This window comes from Rhinolophus sinicus, linkage group LG01 (genome assembly GCF_036562045.2).
Source record: "Rhinolophus sinicus isolate RSC01 linkage group LG01, ASM3656204v1, whole genome shotgun sequence".
Taxonomy (NCBI): Eukaryota; Metazoa; Chordata; class Mammalia; order Chiroptera; family Rhinolophidae; genus Rhinolophus; species Rhinolophus sinicus.
In genome coordinates, this window is record NC_133751.1 from 127,625,290 (window position 1) to 127,646,825 (window position 21,536).

At 43.3% G+C, this 21,536-nt stretch overlaps 1 long non-coding RNA gene across 2 annotated transcripts; it reads right to left on the reverse strand.

The window, feature by feature from the left end:
* Positions 1-557: 557 nt before the first annotated feature.
* Positions 558-9,419, reverse strand: LOC141572214 (uncharacterized). Of its 2 annotated transcripts, none has more exons than XR_012497464.1 (4): positions 9,271-9,419; positions 9,147-9,190; positions 7,437-8,502; positions 558-1,742 (listed from the first exon to the last, which is right to left on the reverse strand). It is a non-coding gene; the product is annotated as an uncharacterized LOC141572214 (long non-coding RNA). The 2 variants fall into 2 exon arrangements; XR_012497466.1 differs by having other exon boundaries at positions 558-1,745.
* Between the last annotated feature and the right edge of the window lie 12,117 nt (positions 9,420-21,536).

The following is a 21,536-nucleotide window of genomic DNA, read 5'->3' on the forward strand; positions in this document are numbered from 1 at the left end:
GACCCGAGAATGCTACTAACTGAGACACTGAACCCGGAGAAAAGTGACTTGCCCGGGTAACCCAACCAGTAGGCGGCAATGCTGATAGTGGGTCCAGCTTGACTCCATTCCCTGCTCTTAGAGCAGATGCGGTCCATTCAGAAAATAAGTGACAGACGTTTTTTCAAAGCACAACTGTATACGAGTATTACTGTACATCCACACCCACAGTAATAGTACCAAGGTCAGATGTAGACAATCAAGAAACACGTTCAGAAGAAAGGATGATTTGTCATAATTCTGGTGGGAGACTGTGATAAAGAAGTAGATGTGTATTCCTGGGTAACCAATTTGGGAATAGAATATATATATATATATATATATATATATATATATATATATATATACACACACACACACACACACATATACATATATTTCTCTTATAATAAAGCATAATATATATGATACATATGATACATATATATGTATATAAATTTATTTATTATACATTTATTATAAGAGAAATTTAGCGAATAGTACTTTTTGTAATAGATCACAAAGTATTTGCACAGACTCATTCATTCTCACACCATGTGGGTGTTATTACAGAGATGCATTTAGTCAACACATATTTACTGAGGGCCGACTGCATGCCAAGTACTGTTCCAGGAGCTGGGGAAACAGGGGTGCCCCCAAGCGGAGAAAACAGGCTGCAGGCCTTCAGCGATGAAATGCGGGGGCTGGACCTGGATTCAAAGTCGGGCCTGAACCCAGATCTTCGGGTCCCCGGTCCGGAGTTTTTCACTACTCTGTGCAGAGCACAAGCGTTAGTACGAGAAGAAATTAAATTGAAGACATGGGCGGGGTGGAATGGGCGTTGGGACTGGACCGTTAAAGGAGTCTCAGGCTGGGGTTTGTATTGGGTGCCACTTCCCGCGGAGCCTGGGTGGAGCCGGAGAGAGAGTGAGGGGCGTGGTCGAGAAATGGTGCACATGCAAGAGCAGTGACCACAGCTGTGACTGCAGGGACCGAGGTGCGAACTTTAGCCGCAGAAAGCGATGATTGTTCTGCGACGTGGACCCCAGACCCTCCACCCCAGGACGGTCTCAAGAAGAGGACTTGTCCAGACTGGTCCCTAAACCACCCCCCTTTTCTTCCAGATAAAACTTTTCAGTCTGGAAATGTTCCAGAGGTAGTCTGGAGACTGGGAATTTTTTCTCTACAGATCATAATTTTACTTCTTTGTCTGGGTCCCATCCCTAATGTTTTTCCATGAAGATCCTCATCGACTGAAAGGTGATATTGGGGTCAGGAGGTGGGACTGCCAATTTAGGACACAATAATGACTAGATAAAAAAATCAGTCATAATGTTACGTTATGTAGAATTTTTAAAACTTTTAATAAAAGCACTTTTAAATCACTAATAAAACTTAAGGATTTTCACATTTTCATAAACTAGGTAAGAGAAGCATCCTACCCATGGGAGGACTGGAATTTCAGACAAGTTCCATGACTTGCTTTTCACTTGGTAGAAGCAGAACCAATATGTTTTGACCCAGTATGTTGGCTGCATTGTACCTCAAAACTCTTCTCTTCACAAGGGCTGCAATCTGAAAGGCAGAATCTCCCAAGCCTGCCCCAAAGGGGAGCGAGGATAAATCCAGGGTAAAATGATTTGCACAATAAATATTTGTTGATTGTAGACAAAGGAAAGCTCCTTCCTTTATCAGAAGACTCCTTTGGATTCTTTTAGGTATATCTGCTAAAAAGAAGCAGATAACTAAGCAAACAATGAAATGCTATTTTGTGACTCTCAAATTAGGTAAAAATGTTTCTTTTCAAACATTCAGTCTCAGAATTTGATAAGACTAGCTGTTTCTCCCTGTGGCTGGTGGGAATGTGGGTTGGGACATCCTTTCTAGAAAGCACTTTGTATTTAGCAGGAATCTTAGCACAGTAGTTACACCTATAGAAACTTATCCTAAGGAAATTGGATTTATGCCAGAAAGGTATTCATGGAAGCATTGTTTATAATAGTGAAATGTCTGAACAGCCCTAATTGTCCACTGTTAGTGGAATAGTTGAGAAGATTTTGGTACATCCGTAAGTGGATCCATAAGTGGAATTCCATGTAGCCATTGCAAATGATATTTGTGAAGAAGAATTTTTAATGACATGGGGAAATGCTTATGAAACAGGTGTGAAAAACAGAATTTTAAAACTTTGCATATAGTGTGATCTCAGTTATGTTAAAATACGTGTTAGGAAAAGATTGGAAGGAAAGCCAAAATATTTATAAGAGTTTTCATTGGGTGCAGAATTATACAGAGGGTGCCAAAAAAATGTATACACATTTTAAGAAAGGAAAAAATTATTAAAATTGTGATAATATATACCAATAACCAAAGATGAATACAAGTCATGTTTGACTTCTGCAATTACAAGAGGTACTCAAAGTGGTTACTATCAGCGTCCAGACACTTCTGATTACGGTGAACTACTGCTTGAGCAATGTTGACCAAAGTGTCCACTTGTATACATTTTTTGGCACCCCCGGGGTATTTGAGTTTTACTTCCTTCCTTGCATTTTTCTGTGCTTTCCAAATTTTCTATAGTAGACTTGAAACATTTTCATGTTCAGAAAAAAGTCAATAAATATGTTAAAAAGGAAATAGACTGCCTCCCTTCTCGTACCTTTCTAGTTCTTAGAGTATTCACTAGATATGATGACATATTTCTGTAATAGTCCTCCTTTCCTCTTTCCAAGAAATGGTCTCTCTGTGTTTTCCCCTGTACCAATCCTACCTCAACTTCTTGTTCAACTACTCTATGATATTCTTAAAGACAAACAAAACAAAAATTTCAATACCTATTGAGTGTTTGTCATATGTAACCCAGCTCGTATAATCCCCTCAACAGCTCTGCGAGGCATCTACCCCCTCTACTCCATGGGTAAAGTAGGAACTTGGCTAAAGTAGGAGGGTCAGGAACTTGGCTGCGATCGCACAGTGAGGATCTGCTCCGAGTCTGTCTTCTTTCTCTGACAGCTGTGATTCACCCTCTGAAAGTTCCCTCCTTGGAAAGGTCCTTTGGCATTTACTTACATGCTACTTTGTGTAGCATCTCTGGTGATGTTATTCAATTTTTAAATGAGTGTATGTGTGTTTCTCCTCTTCCCCAAATATTCTAGGTTCCTTAAAGTGAATGCTCAGATATCCTCTATGTAGCTAGCCCACTGATGAACAAATAATGGGCTCTCTCGTCCTTTACTGAACCTTTATTTAATGAATTAATGACTTTTCTATGTGGCTTTGGCAATAGAGCTAGGCTCAGGGGCTGTCAGGGCTTTGGCAGGGTCCCCACCTTCTCATGCTGGCTTTAGCCCAGGGAATAACTAGCTTTGGCCATGGTTTTGAGGGGATGCTTACAAATCCAGTGATGCAGTGGCAAGCAATCTGCCACCTCCTGTTGCTCGCTCTGCAGCTGGTTGATTTGTGTGTGAGTGTGTGTGCATGTGTGTGTATGACAGAAAGCTGTACTCTGTCCCCAAATAGGCTTGAAGCCAGTAGGGGAGAAAGCTTAGGGACAGACTTCCTCCTGATGGTGGATGGCAGGAGGCAGCGGCATTAAGGGCCTTCTGAATGCACTAGGTCCCCTGTCTCCTCCTGTCTCCTAAAAGAAAAAGAACCATTCTTGTTCCTGAAAGAAAAAAACCCCAGAAACTTCCTTAATGGCAGTAGGGTTACTCAAAGGTACAAAGTTAATGTATTTCCAAGTGATAAAAAAAGGAGGTTATTTCTCAAGGGGCAAGTAATTCTAGCAGAGAGTTACAAATCTCAAAGAGACAATGCTATCAAATGTCAACTACTTCCAAGCTGGTGTTAGGTGGGAAAAATGGTCCCCCTCCCCCCCATACCCCCCCCCCCCCCCCCGCTGTACCCAGCCCACTCCTCCTTCCTGAACTCCTTCTGTCTCTAACACCTACAAGTAAAATGACTGGAAATACACCTAAGCTTTCCATCTTGCAGCTATATCCCAATTTTGGAAAATCATTACTGGTTTTCTGGGTGCCATTTTCATCCTAAATCTGTGATATGTTGAATTTTAAAAGGTCTGACTTCACTAAAATGAGATTATGAGTAATCAGTGTAGTAGTCCTACACAAAGAGAAACGCTAGACTGTTAACCACATACAGCCACTTTAGAGTCACCCTGATAAATCATTTTAACAAAGCAGCCACTTAACAATGCAATGATCATTACTTGACTAGTTCCACTGCCAGGAGGATGCATTGCTCTTAAAGTTTGCTCTGCTCGAGAGGCAGGTGCCTTTGTGGGTCTGATCAACAACAACAGACAGATCCAGTGCTGCTGCCTCAAAACTTATAGTGCAAAAAATAAATAAATAAAAATTATGGTGTCAAGCTGGGAAAGAGGGCTTCATTTTAGGAAATAATTGAGTGAGCAAATCCTGTTCTCCATGGAAAACGCTTGTCACTAATTTCCTTACACTAGTAATTTATTGTCAGTGACCTCAAGTAGCTATATAATAAGAGGAAGTGCCCAGAGCCCTGTGGACAGTCTGCTTTCTAAAGAGAACTATGCATCCCATGGCATGGCAGAGCCAGGGTGCTCCCAGAAATGTGGTGATTTGATCACCCAAACAGATGAGCTTTGAGATTTTGCTGAGATCATTCTACCATTCTATCAAGAGTTTTATATTAGTAGAAGGACAGAGTAGGAATTGTGTGTGTGTGTGTGTGTGTGTGTGTGTGTGTGTGTGTGTGTACGTAGGTAGGTAGGTAGGTAGGTAGCTAGGTAGGTAGGTAGGGGGATCCATGCAATGTTCTAGCATGAGCAATTTTCTAAATCCAAAGCCAGAATTTTGCCTTTGGAGTGACTTGTAGGTCTAAGGCACAAGCGACAAACTCCAGAAACCTGAAGATATTGTAAATGAAGGAGGCAATAGGGTGTGGTGGGGATTATGGAGAACTAGAGGGTGTGTGCCCTGCCTGTAGTGGGTAGCCGCTATATCCTTTATTTGAGCCTTATCTTCGAATTTTTAAAGAGAAGCTGAAGTCCTGATTTTTCATGAGAAATCTCTTAAGTTTATGGTGTTGATTCAAAACAAATAAGCAAGCAAGCAAAGCAAACAAAAAAACCCCAAAACTCTTTAAGCTCCCAGTTTACACTGGCCTAAGGTGTTGGCACTAGGAATCAAAAGAAAGATTGGGGGTTGGGCGACTTGGCAGGATGGAACTTGATCCCTTGATACACACAAGGGCAGCAACAGAAATAGCCAGAAGTGGCCTCAGAATACTTTTGGGATGGCCTCTGTGCCACAATTTGTCTATCACTCCAAGAATGAAATTAGTCACTTTGGCTTTCCTGAGATGATCCCCCTTTCTGGCTCCCAGCTGTACTCAGATTAATATTTGGGACCCTGAGGAGCATTAACTCAATCTTCCTGTGGCTCTGTTATCTTCCCTCAACGCAGGCTCTTAACCTTCTTGGCCACCTTGATGCATGAGTTCTGAGCTCTTATTTCTTTCAACTACTCTAAGGCAACATCCTCTTTAAACAGGAGGCCCGACAATAGAAAGGAGGATTGCTAGCTGAACAGTGTAGCTCAGTGGTTCAGAGCATGGGGCTTTGGAGCCAGCTCATGTAGGCTCTTGAGAGCTGACTGCACGCGTAATCGCTTCCAACTCCACATTCAGGGACATCACTTCAGTAGCCTAAAATTGCCCAGAGTGGGAATATGAGGTCTGACACTTAAGTATGAGAACATCCTAGAAAAAGTGTCACATATCTCATTGCTGAATATCACTATCAAGGGGAGTCACCTTCGAAGTATGCCCCTTGGGAAGCTATGCACTGATGCCAGTGCCTAGTCCACCCTTCAAAGCAATTTTGGAACTCTCTCTCTGGAATGGCCATCAGAGCTGTCATCGCATTAGTCTTGATGTCCTGAATGTCATCAAAATGTCTTCCTTTCAATATTTCCTTTATTTTTAGGTAAAGAAAGAAGTCATTGGGGGCCAGATCAGGTGAGTAGGGAGGGTGTTCCAACAGTTATTTGGTTACTGGCTCAGAACTCCCTCACAGACAGTGCCTGTGAGCTGGTGCATTGTCGTGATGCAAGAGCTCCTTTGGGACCATTTTTGCACACAACTTTCTCATGCCAAGATTTTCAGTTAAGATTTTCCTAACCATTTCTCTACTTTGTTTACCTGGTCGTCTCTGCTTCTCACAGTCAGCTGACGATTTTGACGCACAATTCGACGAATTTTTGCAATGTTTTCGTCAGTTCTGCTCGTTACTGGCCGCCCTGACCTCTCCATCAGTGGAGCATTCTCTCCTGTCAGAAAAATGTGTAATCCATTTGTACACTGCTGTTTTCTTCATGGCATTATGCCTATAAACTTGGACTAACATGTCCCTGATTTCATTTCCACTTTTGCCAAGTTTAACAAAAAATGTAATATTTGTTCGCTGCTCTAATTCAAGCTCGGGTATTCTTGCGACGGCACACAAAAACACGCAACAAAACGACAATGAACGCCACTCAGCAAGACACTGCCACATGTTGACACAAACACAGCTGTGAGACACTGATATACCAAGGTTATGAAACCTTACCGAGCTCTTTGTACAGTGCTGCCAATGTAAGCACACGGTGGCAAGTTCGCAAACTTAATTGGCATACCTCGTGTTTATATATGGAAATTTGCAGATGCTATAAATCAGGGCTTATTTACTTATTACTGAGAGGTTGTTTACCAGAACACAATTTACCTTCGTAGATCCTGGGCAAGCATATCTCCAAGTTTCCTTTTTTCTTTTTCTTTCTTTTATTTGTAAATCCAGATTAATAATAGCATTTCACTTTCTGGATTGTTGGGAGGATTAAATACGATCGTGCATGAAGTCTTTAGCACAGTGTGGGGCACTTAGTGCTCAATAAACATTCCCTATTATTAATATAGGCTCATATCTCAGCTGCTGAAGTGTCTTTCTTGTTGAGGGGTGGCTTTGATTAACCAGGCAAATGGCTTTCTCCACCATTACCCATAAAAGTGAGGTAAAGGGAAATGGGGCCTTAAAGCGTGAAATGTTCTAACTGTGGGGCAAAAGAAAGACGTATGTGATGGGGGAAGGAAAGAAAAGTAATAAAGCTTCTCATACGTGCCTTGAAAGCCCCCTCCTGTAGTTATGGAGACCGAGATTCAGGGTTGGACGGGATCTTTGAACCCATTCGGTCTCCATTCCAAGGAATGCCTTCTACAACCACATAGGGTGGTCCCATCTCTGAACACTCCCAGGGATGTGCAGCCCGTTGCTCAGAAAGGGAGCCCATCCACTGCTGGACAAACCCCACCACCAGCCTTTTCCCCGAGGTACCTGCCTACCCTGTTTTCTATCCACCGGGCCTAATTTACCTAGAGCTTACCTGGATAAGAAGCCAAGCGACGCAGCCAAAACCATCTTGAGGCTAAAGCAAAACCTGCCCTTCCTGAGGCGGCTTATTTCTGCAGCCACAGGGATGAGCCTAACGAGAGGCCTCTTTGTTCCATTAACAAGTTTGAGAATGGAATCAGGCCAGGTTAGGATTTCTTCTCATAAAGGAAATTATCTCCAAACATGGGAGATTTGGGGATTAAGTGACTCAAAAGATTTAGTGCTGGACTTTTTAAAGTCTCCCAAGCCTTTCAGACGTACTCGCTGTGCAGAGAAAATGTGGGAGCAGCAATAAAACGCGGAAGCAGGCAATTAAAGAGCGAGATTAACTCCATCTTTGCTTGGCATTACATTGGGGAAACCAGGTTAAGGCGAATACTTAAAAAATTGTCTGAAAATCCATGGCCAAACGGGTCTCTTTGTAGCAGGTGCCGATGGCTGCATGGAGAAACCATTGTTTTATCATCGAGCCGTCCCTCCAATCCCTTTCCATCAAAAGCTCAGGGAATTTCCTGGAATCTCTGCAAGTTGAAGATGGCTCTGTGTTGGAGCAGTTTCTTTTTAAATGAAGTAAACAAAACTGTGTTTAGAGTCATTTCAGGTTTTCTTCCTTGGTTTCCCACTGTATTATCATCGCTGTGGTTAACATGTTGTGACGTCATCCCCTGGGCTGTTTACTCGGGTCCAATGTGCTGAATGCCACCGTCAATGGCCCTGCTCGTCTTGGAGAGTTGAGGTAGGGCAGCCCCTCTGAGGGAGCAGGAATTAAATGTCCCACGTCTACCCTGCTGTCCCCTTTATTGTTCGAAAATTGGCTCATGTGCGGATGGTTTACTGTTTGTTTGGGGGCAGAGGAGAATGACCTCCCCAGCGACACTTTGAACAACTTGGAGCAACTTGGATGAAGCCTTGCCACACACAGGTCTCCATTTGCACGTCCAAATTGCTGAGAGCTTTATCTTTGATGATAAATGGGAGGGCATTCCAATTCCATCTTTGAGCTTTTTCCCAAACTGATTCAAATTAGGCTTCTCAAGACTGAATAGGATTTTTGTTCTCTGCCAAGTAAATTTTCACTTAGGGTTAGGGTTCTGGTGGCCAGTTACTTTTTTTGAGAGAAATGTGTATATATTTTTTTTTCTAGCTGCTTTTCATGCCATCCCATATAGGGTGTGCTAAGGTTTTTGTCATAAATTGGCAATTTGCCAGGCAAAAAAAAAAGAACCACCTTCTTTCTTTAATCAAAGCTCCTCCCCCAAGTTCACTACTTTTTTCTCTCCCACACCAACACACACACACACACACACACACACACACACACACACACACACCCATAACTAACCACCCCAGAAACCCTTATTCTCTAGCATTTCTGAATTTGTTGATGTCCCAGCTCCTTCTTTCTGTCTGTCACATACCTGCCCTGCGCCTCAGCCTCACTTCTCAAAAGTGGAAGGCTCACTGGGACCCTGCCATGAATTTCCACTGAGGCTTCTGTTTGAGTTCTCATGCTGAGGGGCATCAGACTGGCTCCCTTGTTCCTGGTAGGCAAAGACCTCCTCTGCCCTTATATGCTAAACATAAACATTTAATAGATCCTGTGAGAAATCTCCAGCCTCTTCTCTGAAAGCGTGACTATACAGAAAGTATTTCTTGTGCCCATTCCCCACTAGCCAAGGGGGTTCAGGTGAACTTTACTTACTTTCTGGAGTTTGTAATGTGAAAACAATAGGTTGTTTTCCAAATCTGGAAAAAACGAAAAACATAATTATGTATATTTTTTTCAAACTATGCTTTATTATGTCCTTGAAAAATTTCTGCTTTACCTTCACCTGAATCGGAGAGAACCGCTGTCTCTTCTGACCTGTTGTCTGCAGTCTCTGACCCCACGCCTTTGTGTCCTTGTGAACAGAGCAAGCTAGGTCTTGAATGAATTCTTTAGAAGAAAAAGCTGAAAATGGGGGAGGGGGAGGCATCCATAAGACTCAGAAATTGGCAAAAATAAGCCAATACGAAGTCAGAGTCTTGCGTGTCCTCATTCCCCGCCCCCCGCCCCCGCTGTCCCACTTTGTTGTAAATCTAAAGAGTTCTTCTGTTTTCTCCTGAGAGCAAGGGAAGTAGGTTTTTTAACTATGTAGGCTCTCCGTTTTCTGTGTTGCCAGGGGGCAGAAATGCATATACAAGTCTCTGTGTTTCTTCACTGGCCAGGGGCTGTGTTGCGGGTGCCATAATGTCCCTGGTCCTGAGTCCCCTTCCAGAATTTCCACAGAAGCTGAGGCAGCCACGGAATACCAGGTGTTCCTGTCTGGTGATGGACTCCCCGTATTCCCCGACGGGACAACCCTAGGGAGTCCTCCAGTGATGCTATTCTGGTCCTGCTCCCAGACCTGGCTTCCGGGGGTGAAGGCTGTGAAGAGCTAAAAAGAATTCTACCCAGAGAACCATATGTGCAAAGGCAGGGAAGTGTAAAGCAGCAGGCCGTGTCTGGAAACTGGAGTAGGTGGTTCTCCCTGTGTGTGACTTGGCGTTAAGGGAAGAATGGAAATGTGAGTGGGAACCAAATGAGATGACAGTGTAAAACCACGAGCTTTGCAGATGCTAAAGTGCCAGACAACTATCAGGGAATTCTATTAATTATTTATCTTCCTGGATTGATATGAGGATCATACAAAGTAATCTAAAAGGCTACTTTGTAAACTGAAATAACATTAATTAAGAGTTAATTATAGAGATAAGATGTAGAATAGATTGGAAGGAGGAAGCTGGGGTGGAAGGAGCATTCAGAAACCTATTTGGATAGCTCAGGTAGGAGATTGTAAAGGTCTGGGCTACTGGATAGTGGTGGCAATTGAAGAAGGTGAATGGAGAGGAGAGATCGTGGGGAACCAGCATGTGGTGACTCACTGATGTAGGGTTGAGGAAGAAGGTGGAAGACTGGAATTTCAGTTAGGGTGTGATGAATAGAGGTCGCGGGGGAAAGCTATTTGTAAGGAAGGAGAGGTGATGCTGTTTAGAGAAAGTCTGAAGCCTTACCCTTTTATTTTTCAAAGTTTGGGTGTTGGTTTCTCACCAACACCTGCATTTGACTTTGTGGGCTTTTGTGCATCGCAAAGTGTCTCATGATATCCTGTTACTGATGTCATTGGGGTGACTTCATCTACTTGCACATCTTTAGAAGATAACCATCAGGGTTGGCAAACTTGGCAGACAAAAAAAAAAAAAGAAGTAGATTTCAAATCCTTCCCTTACACTTCTGAGGCCTCTGCTTGGGTACGATCTGGAATTTATTCTCCAGGCTAGGACACTATGTCAGGTCAAAGCAAATCAATATGTGGTGACTGCACACCAGTTATGGGAACTGTGCTTAGAGCTATAGGAGAAGAGGCAGAAGGCAAGAAGCGACCATCTTTCGAAATTGAAATAAGAGCTCAAATCAATGTCTGTACATAACAGTTCAGATACAATCGTCTGTGACATTTATGGTCATAGATCAGATGAATTATACAGAAAACAAGAAGTGGATGGCACCACCCTTCTCAGACCTACAGAATCAGAGTCACTAAGGTTGGGGCCCAGTAGGTCTGAGGAAAGAGTCATTGCAAACCAATGTGCCGAGAAGAGATGGAATCTGAGCTGAGCCTTACAGGGAAGCTATAGTGCCACTACACCACTCACCCTTTGGTTGGGCACAGTGTTGGAATATCATACTCAAGACGCCTGAAGTTAAAATAATTTCTGGGGGCCGGCCCGGTGGCTCAGGCGGTTGGAGCTCCATGCTCCAAACTCCAAAGGCTGCCAGTTCAATTCCCACATGGGCCAGTAGGCTCTCAACCACAAGGTTGCCGGTTCGACTCCCACAAGGGATGGTGGGCTCTGCCCCCTGCAACTAGCAATGGCAACTGGACCTGGACTGAACTGCGCCCTCCACAACTAAGACTGAAAAGACAACAACTTGACTTGGAAGAAAGTCCTGGAAGTACACGCTGTTCCCAATAAAGTCCTGTTCCCCTTCCCCAATAAAATCTTTAAAATAATAATAATAATAATAATAATAATAATAATAATAATAATTTCTGGGTTCCTTAATTGCAAACACAATTTTTTAGCAGAACATTGAAGATAACTTGCTTTCTACTCTTGTTTTTATTTGTAAATTGTGCCACAGTAATTTTTAAGGAAATAAGTGTTCTTTATAAAGGTAAATGGAGTAAAGGCTTCTAGACCTTTACTCCATTATAACCGTGCTTTGCTGAGTGTCCAGTCTACCTTTGTGTGTCCAGATTTGGTTCTCAGAGTGCGGCTTAAGGCTGGTCCTAGATATAATTTGCTATAGGAATTTATTTTTAGGCCCATTTTCTCTTTCCTTCTTGGCCTCAGATCACTTTTCTGGCCCTTCGGTTTATCACTGGTGGCTCATTTCAAACACTGCCACAATTCCATAATTGGATTTTTGGGGTGATACTTACTGTTCAGGAACAAGTAAGGACGGGTGAATGGGCCCCTGGGCTTTGATCCTGACAGGGTGGTTTGCAATATTTGGACAGTAGACCCCCAGGGTAGGTATTGTAAAGGGTCCAAATATTTTCAAGTCCCAGATCTTACTTCAGACTGAGTAAACAATGCACTACAACTTTTCAAATGGATGTGGATGCTGTTGTGATTAATAAAATGCCACATTTATTTGAAAGTGACTTGAATTTATAGTTTGTTTGTTTGGGGGGTGTTTTGTGTGTGTTTAAGAATGCTCTTCATTAACAGACACGAACAGCATGGCCAGCTTTCCTCTGGTGATTCATGAAACTTTGTGGTTGTTAAAAGTGATCTAGTTTGGTAGAAGAAAGGCAGCCCTGCAGGGAGTAAAGTTTTCCTCTGGTGCCCAGGGCCTACCCCTCTTAGGGCAGCTAGGGAGAGAGCTTGGGAAATAACAGATAGGGAATGGGACAGAAGGAATGTATCTCTGTACACTGATTACTACTTGGCTTGTAGGCGGGAGCTACCAACCAAGACCCCATCTGAGAGGGCTGTCATTTAGGAGGCAGCTTCCAGGTCCTCTAAACCTATCTCCCACTCTGGGAGAAATCCCGTATGGAACTTTCTGGAAGGGTGAGCATCTTGCTTGGCCCAGGCCCCTCACACAAAGGGAGCTTCCTCCTACATTAAATTCAGATCCCTGAACCTCAACCTTGGCGTTTCTGATTTGGTAGAGCTGAGGTGGGGCCTTTGTCATTTGTATTTTTAAAAAATGCTCCAGGTGACTCTGTTACCAGCCAGAGCTGAAACAGAAGACTGTTATGAGAGGACAAAAATATTCTGCTGCAGTGCTTTTTGTTTGTGAAGTACTCACTAATGCATGAACAGCGTCATGGTGAGGCTCCTGGAGGCCTAATGTTGACACCCCTTTTCTTCGTTCTGATACCCACCCTGGTAGATAGATCCTTATTTCAAAAAACGAATGAATTAGGGCCCAAGGAAGTGAAACCAATGTGCGGGCTGGGGAGTGACAGTTGGTGCCCCAATGTACAAATGAAACCAGGGAACACTGGGTGTGATGAGCTCTTGAGGGACAAACAGTTATGACCTTGAACCCACAGTTGAGATTGACAAACACAAAATGGGCCGCAGCTCAATGATAGGCGGACCCTGATGCTGCTGAAATCAGGGGAGGGGAAGTGCCCTTTCAGAGGCTTGTGACACACCCAATTCCACATCCAACCAGTCTACCTTTGGCAAAAGAATAGAATCAGTTACAGAGCTTGGGCTCTGGAGCTGAGACACCTGGGTTTACTAACCCAGGGACTTTGGCCAAAGTTACTCGATGTTTCAGGGCCTCAGTTTCCTCATCGCAATGGAGATAATGCAAAGTGGTACCTCCCTCTTGCGATGAGGCTAGCTGTCAGCATCAGCCTTTGTGGCACACTGCCTCTGTGCTGGTCCTGGGTTCGGGATGTCCCGTTTTGGAAGCTGATGTGAAAGAGCCCATGTCGAGGATGCAGGGGAAGGAGGAGGACAAAGGCATCAGAAGTGCATATCGTTCTTTATGTAAAGGAGAAGGACCAGGGATGCCAGATGTCTGCATGCTCTCTCTCTTGCACGCCACAGCGGGTGGACGCTGCACTGGGTTCCCCCAGAGGCTGGTGGTGAGCAGGAACATGGCAGCCACCATTTCTTATGGCTGCTCCAGTGTGTGGGTGGCAAAGGGCTGCTTCCAGGGCAGCAGCCCACCCTCCATTGGCTCCTGCCTGGTCCCTGAGGAGTGAACTTCTCATTAGGAGAGGCTCTTCTTCTGGTCCCATGGATCCCAAAGATCACTGGGACTTGCGTTTGAGATGCCACTGAGCAGTCGAAATCTGCTTACAGATGGGCCCTGAGAGGGGGGTGGCTCCCACATTGAGGCCAGTCATGTGATGCATCCTCGTCTACTTGGGGCTTTGCTGCTTTGCTCACCATGACATCTTAGCCCACGTGACTGTAAAGGTCTCTAAACCTATAACCTCCAGGTGACCGTCCCTTGGGGAGAAGCAGAACTATCATGAGGCTGTCCAGAGCTTTTACTTGAGAGATGAGTTAGACTTCTCTGCTCAGTCTGCTCTAGGTCGAAGTAGACTGCCACCAGCAACTGTCCAGGACTTCCTAGCAGCTAGGCATCCGCAGGAATAAGCGTCCTCTCTTTTCCAGCCTACCATTTTCCTGGTATTTTCTTCCTGTTCACGTCTTGCAAAATGGTATGAGTTGAAAGAAAAAGTCTGCTGTGCTGTACTAGCTACCTACAAGGTAGTACCTGCTGCCTTGGACGTGAGGGAGGGGCATTTTTATACCCCCAATCCCATTGTCCTTTATTACTCTTTGTTCCTCCTTCACACCCCCTTCCCAGACAAATCCTTTTGCTCCTTGATTTTGATAACCCTGTGGATGAGCCATGAGATAGCAGAAACCGAGCCCTCTCTGCTGTTGATAATTATAGTTCTTCTTCTCGGAACTCCTTTCTTTTTGTAAATGCCCACCAGGTGCCCCGAACTACAAGATGATACTTGTTTGTTTGGTAAAGGCTTGCAGATACGAAGAGTCAGAACCAACAACTCCCCAAAGATAAGAAAGAGGTTTCCTCAGTCACTGAGTCACCACATTAAATGTTCACCCGGCTCACTGGCTGAAATGAATCAGTGGTCCTTTCAGAATTCCCTTTAGCACAATATTTCAAAGAAATCTGTGACTGAGATTGCGATTCATTTTTTTTTTTTTTCTTCACTGCAGCTGACTATTTTGCATTTTCCCAAGGTGAAACTCAGCCTGTCTTTTCAGGTGTCGAGAAAAAGTCAACACTTCAAACTTGAGAAGGGGGAAAAACCCAGCTACCAAAGGGAAGCCTGAAAGCTTTCTTTTCAAGTGTAGGAAAACGCTTCTCAAAATCAGATCCTGAAAACTGAGCTGAGTGGTTTGCTGTGCGCAGCTTAGTGGTGGCCTGGATTTTTCTCTAATTTTCTTCTTTTTAAAGGGCAACACGTCTTCCTTCTGGTTACCATCATTTTCTTAGTGTTCCTGACCTCCCAGAGTCTGACTTATCTAACAGCACCTTCCTGACCCTCTTCATCAAAGGCAACTGTTCCCTCCATGGGGATCTCCTCACTGACCTCTCGCCAGCACAGATTGTGGTGATTTTTCTATGGAGCAGGGGTCATTATCCACCCATTCTGGGCCACCTTCTGCACTGGTATAAATCCTCCCCATCTTTGAGCCCCTCTCCAATCCAACTTGTTGGCTAAAAGGTTCCCAATGAATATTCAGCTCCTTTCTTCCCCACACCTTTACTGAGCACTGACTGCATTCCAGGAGTTAGACATGGAAATGCAGCAGTGCACAAGGCTGATCAAGAATCCAGACAAATGCACAGGCACTTACAGTCTAACCTGAGCCAAATCCAGGAGGGCTTCCTGAAAGAGGCAACCTCAAAACTAAGACAAAACGAGTAAGTTAATCAGGTGAAGGGAGTAAAGAGGGAGAGCTATAAACATAAACATCTTCTTGCACCCTGCTTTGCGTTAGCTTGTATTGTTCCTATGCCTAATGTGTATATGTTGTTACCTTCAAGATATTGTAACTTCTTGAGGGCAAGAGTCTGTGGCATTTTTTGCATTTGTCCTTCTCAGGGCTTTAGCACAGTGCTGAACACTTTGCAAGGAAGGAAAGTCACATATATTATGCCTGCTTTGTGCTCATCACTTTGCATGCAAGGGGTTGTTTAAAGTTACTCTGTTACTGAAAGGAATTGGAGGTGGTATGGTTAGGGCAATACTGGCGGCTGAGCATTTGTGTGACTTTGGGTGAACCTCTAAACTTCCTCTGGACCTCGATCTGTTCATCTGTAGAATCAAGGGATTCCACTACAGTAATTTCTAGCTCTGTGATCCTCTTGTTCCCGTGGTCTTGCAGAGCCAGCTGGTAGTCGTTGAACTGGTGGAACAACTGCAGAAAGTGGTTCAGGGGTTAAGTCAGGAAATCCAATGTGGAAACGAAACCACAACCCCAAATGCTCAAATGTGATGCCAGGTGGAGACCAAGGAAAGGATTCTGAGAAATGACCCCACCATGAGCCCCACTGCCTCCATCCTCCTCTCTGTGCCCAGGGCCAGCACAAGCTGCCAACCAGGGAGGAACAATGTACCCTCGGGCTTTGTTCGGAGAGGCCAGTGGAGCTTTCACTCCGAAGTGTCAACACCTGCAGTCTTGTAACCTAGGCTACAGAAATAGCAAGTGAGTGTGCAGAAGGCAAGTTGATAGTGTAGACAGTAGACATTCACAGCAGAGCTTTGGTGCTAAAAACACCTAGTTCAGGACATGATGTACTAATTCAAGGGTGGACCCCCCCTTTTTTGCTCTCTCAAACTTTTCAAAAACAGGAAGAAGTTTTGTTCAAATGTAGACACCAATAACCTATGTCCTTTTTGAGAGATCTTGGAAGCCAGCCAAGAAAGAAAGCTACCTTCACTAAGGGGATGCTAATCACTTTTTTTCTCTCTCTCTCTCTCTTTTTTTCTTTTTTCACTCTGAGCTTCTGATAGCATTTTGGAAGGTTGGCACAAGGCCATCTGAAACCACACTGGGGTGTTAGGTAATCATGTTTTCATTAGAATGGTGTTCTGTGGTTAAATTTTTAACCGTCTCTTTGTAGTTTGGAAACACACATACTATATTTTGGAACCAAGGAGAGACTTTGTTATACGCAAAAAGGCGGGAAGATGGGCCGCCCATAAGACACTTCCCTGTGTATTACCAAAAAAGAAACAGCCGCTTTCATCCTAGAACAGGCAAACTGAGCGTGAGTGTAACACGCTTGGGGCTTCCTTGAGACTGATGATTTTAGATTGACCCTGGGAACACTGCCTTAAAAACATCCTAAGACCTTCTGGATTGAAAGTATCAAGGAGTGTCTATCCATGACCACTCGTCCCCTTAGTCACTGAGTTGAGCATGTTTATTAAATATCTACCAAATGCGAGGCACTGGGCTGGACCCTAAGGACGAGAGATAGTGGAAATCACCACTGGTTGGGGAGGAAGATGATTAACTGCCCAACACAGAGCAGTGAGGTGACTGAGCCCCGTTTCTTCTTCTCCTCACCTCCAAGGAATTCCCACTGGGACCTTTTGAGTTTTATCAGTGAAGACAGTAAACTAAAGCCGGGGTTATCATTTCCTATTGAAGCCTCCAAATGTAACCACTAGACAATGTTCTAGGAAGTGCTCCTAACTCCTCCCACCTTAATCAGGCTGACCTGTTCCCACCTGGCCAGCGCTGGCTCTGTGACCGCGACAGGTCTTTGACTCAGCCACTCCTGCGCTGTTTGCACATTTCCAGGAGTAGGATCTTGGCTTCCTTCCTAGTTCTTCAATTGGCTCTCAGCTCCCCTGACACCTCACAGAACCTGGACTGGCCTCTGTCCTATCTCAGGGTGACAGACAGAAAGGCACTCAGGCGTGCTGTCCAGGTATGGTGAAGACGGCTCCAGGTAAATGGAACTGACTTAGTTCAGCCCCAGGTACACTGGACAGACCAATTAGGCCCCAGGTCTGATTTGAGCATTTCAAATTAGATGGGCATTTCCGATCAGAACTATGCTAGCAATAGATGAAAATTCTACCTATTCTAGATATGGGTGAAAAGAAACCCATCTTTGGATATTTTTTTCACCTCCAAATTTCTTCCTCTTTCCTCCCCATCTGCCCTTATTCTTTGAGCTGTTTCTCCTTTTCTCTCTTTTATTTGGCAGTGTTATCATATGCATATTAATAGAGAAATTTGCATAGTTACTTTTGGCACTTGTCTTGAGGGATTTAGGTTTTCACAAAGCACCTACAATAAGTTGAAATTTAAACATGCCTTGTTTTTCTTCTTTCAACCACTAAATACTTGACTGAATTGAAACATTCATGCTAGAGTCTTTAAAAACATTTAAAAATCAACATGAAGGCTTTGGATTTAATTTAAAACTCTTTCAAAATGGTGAACATTTTTGAGGCAAGTCAAATTTGCTGACATTTTACTGTAGGTATTTTATATACCCTGAAAGGTGAGCGCGGAGTGAACTGGACTGATTTATTGTTAGTTTCTGAAAACATTGACATTAAAGCAGGTAAAAATCAGTGTGGTTTTCTTCGTGGGGGGTTTCACTTTGACTTTCAACGTTGCATCTGAGGGTTTGATGAACCCAGAAATGCAAAGTGAAACTTGGGAGTGTGAGCTCACGTCAAGCCTAACAGACTTCTATGAATGGAAGCTGAGTTCCAGTTGAGTTTCTTATCACCATTTGTTTGATGTCACCCTCTACTCGTCATAAAAAATATGCTCCCTGGTCATTAAGGAACTTACACTGAAAATAAGATATATTGTCAACCAGCATATAGCAAGGCATTTGCTAGTTCTTTTCCTCAAAGTTCCATGCTCATATGGATTACTTTATTTAACTCAGAGGTGCCTGCTATCTTTGGAGAGTGGGTTGCAAGGCTTTTCTGGCCTGTCTTCTGGAAGACTGGAGGAAGGGGAGTAGCAAAAGGTGAGTGCTCTGCCTGACATTGTTACCATGTGGAATGGAGGCCCTGGGCCACTGGGAAAGCATTTTCCTGTCTTGCTGCTTTTGACGCGTCAGGTTCAGGTAAATCAATAAAATAGCATAATGGAAGGCCACCAGCATATTGCTCCTGAGTGTACATTCTGTATGTACATCCTGAATGCTTCATTCACTCAGACTCCTGAACGTTATGTGTGAAAAGTAGAAAATGTATGAAGAACATTTCTTTTTTGTTTTTAATTAAAGTTTGTTGGGGTGACAATTGTTAGTAAAGTTAAGTAGATTTCAGGTGTACAATTCTGTATTACATCATCTATAAATCCCATTGTGTGTTCACCACCCAGAACCTGTTCTCCTTCCATCACCGTATATTTGATCCCCTTTACCCTCATCTGAAGAACATTTCATTTTCATAACAGTTTAAACAGTTTAAGTGCTTACGTGGATGTCTGGGTGTTTGCCTGTGCAATGAATGAGGCTCTCAGGTCCTAAAATCCTATGAGTCAGGGTACCTGAGTCGGAAAGGTCTCTATCGGCCTCCCCTCCCCTCAATGGCTTGCTTACAGTTGTTAAAGTTTAGCAGAGGAGGGATCAAAATCAGTGATTGAATGGCAAGGTGCTTTTGTCTGGCTCCGTGAGAGTTCACACATGCTCAGAGTTTCGGACGTGATTGACAGAGCAGTGTGTGTGAATCAACCCCCTTGTTCTGTGTAGCAGTCACAAAGAAACTTTTCCCTTTGAAACCCAAGAAGGTCCCTTTTTCTGGACCTGTGGAGGGAATTAGGTAGAAAATAACCATGACGATTTAAAAAAAAATGCATTAAAACTTTAATTGATGTAGAGTTTATAGAGTATTGGAAATTTCAGAATGGCTTTCTTAATCTACCTTTCAAATGCAACGACCTGCACAGCAGCATAAATACTAAAAGGTATATGGTCTTCTCTAAATCCTCTGATCTCACCTTGGTTATTATTTAAACTTTAAATTTACATTGAATACTTATTTAAATTTATTTGATCTAACTAGATGATATTAAGAGAAAACTGACCCAAAGATCAAAGTCTCTTCCCAGCCCTACCCCACACCCCTCCTCGCCAACCCCACAATAATTCAGGCCAGAACCCTGCATAGAGATTAGTGACTCTATGGAACAAAGATTTTGTGTTTGGCTTTCAGAAATGGTTGTGCAAATATTCGGTCTGAAAGCCCTTTTAATGGCTGAAAACGGAGGAGTTGACAATCAGGAAAGGCCAGGTGGACCAGAGCTGGGATGAGTGGTTTCTTGGCAGGGAGCCCATTCTCATGATGAAAGCTGGGAAAATTTGCTTGGGGAGAGTAATCCAATGATATGAAAGGATTAAGCAGGCTTACATTTAGCAAACTATAAACTGTGAATCTGAATGGTGCATCCTTTCCCCGTACAGGCAGCTGCTTTGCTTGTAAAACAGAGCAACCAAAATTAAATAAGAGGAGAAACTAAAGAGAGAGGGTAGGAGGAAGGAAGCACCGGGTGTTTCAAAATGATATTGCACACAAGCAAACTGAAATTACTGGTCAGTGCTAACAGAAGACCCATCTCAGCTAAGAGAACAGCTTCCCAGCACCACCCCAAAGACAGGTAGGTGGAATGTCCTACCATGTTGAACCTGCACGGAGTCCAAGTTCACCTTTCACTGTTTGCTCCTATTGGTCCAGCCAATTAATTATTTCACTTCTGAATATTTAGCTCCTAGTGACACTAATTAAAACCTGCCTTGCCCTCAGATGTATTATGAAGCTGTTTGTAAAATGCTGGGAAGGCAAATTGTTCCAAGAGCCATTAATTCTGGTGAAGGCAGTGTCAGCTTCAGTTATGTGCTCATAAATGCAAACCCAACCTGGGCAATAATCTCCAGGGATTGTCTAAATTGCACAGCTGGCTTTTTAGAAAGTGTGTGCGGAGGAACATGAAAAGATTGCTGAAAATGCCTAAGTAAGGTTAGATAATAAATGGGACTATATTGGGCAGGAGAAGGGTGGAACAAAGACGCTATTATGAGGCATCAGATATGCACTGTATTGTACAAAGGCACAATTTAGGCTGGGTTAGCAAGGTATTTGGGAGGAGGTTATTAAAATATGAAATCAGTACAAAGCATAGGAAGATTGATGAAACAAGTTTCCAGCAGTGTCTGCTCCAGGTCCTTTTGCTTTTGCTGGCTGTCCTGTCATAACTAAGTGGAAGAACTGGGAAAATGAAGTTGGAAGATGACTTCACCAGTCACCAGTTTGTTGGGTCTATGGACCTTCACCTTAAGACTCCACATAATATAAATATCTGTGTGTGAGTGTGTGTGTGTGGATACACACTGTATTCAATTTTTCAAGTAGATAACAGAACTCACTAGTATGCATGGATTTCTCATATGATGGAAGCATAGGTACATGATGGATAAATAGATAAATGGATGGATGGATGGATGGATAGATGGATGGATAAGTAAAAGCTTCATTAATTCACTTATTCAGCAAACATGTAGTAAGCATGAAGTATGTGCCTGGCATTGTTCTAAGTGCTGGGAATACAGAGAGAAGTGACAAAGTGCCTGTACTCAGTGAGCTTTTATTTTAGTGAGGAAGGTATGTAATAAACAAATAGACAAATGTACATGATAATGACAATGAAAAGCTATAAAGATACTAAAGCTATAAAGATACCCATTACTAAAACAGGGTAATGTAGTAGAAATGGAAAGAATAATTAGATAAATTTATAACTCAAAAAGGGGCTCCAGATAATTCACTGTTGTGGTTTTGAAACTTGGTTCTGACAACAGGATCTATATATCCTCAATTGAAAATACACGTCCTTTGGGAAAATCTCAATATTTAATAGAAGTAAAAACATATCTGTTCTAGTTTAAGGGGTATGTGAGTTTGTGTGTGTGTGTGTGTGTGTGTGTGTGTGTGTGTGTGTGTTGCGGGGGTATTAGACCCTTATCCACCAATTTAAGGGAATTATAACAAATTGATTGCAAAATTGTATTCAT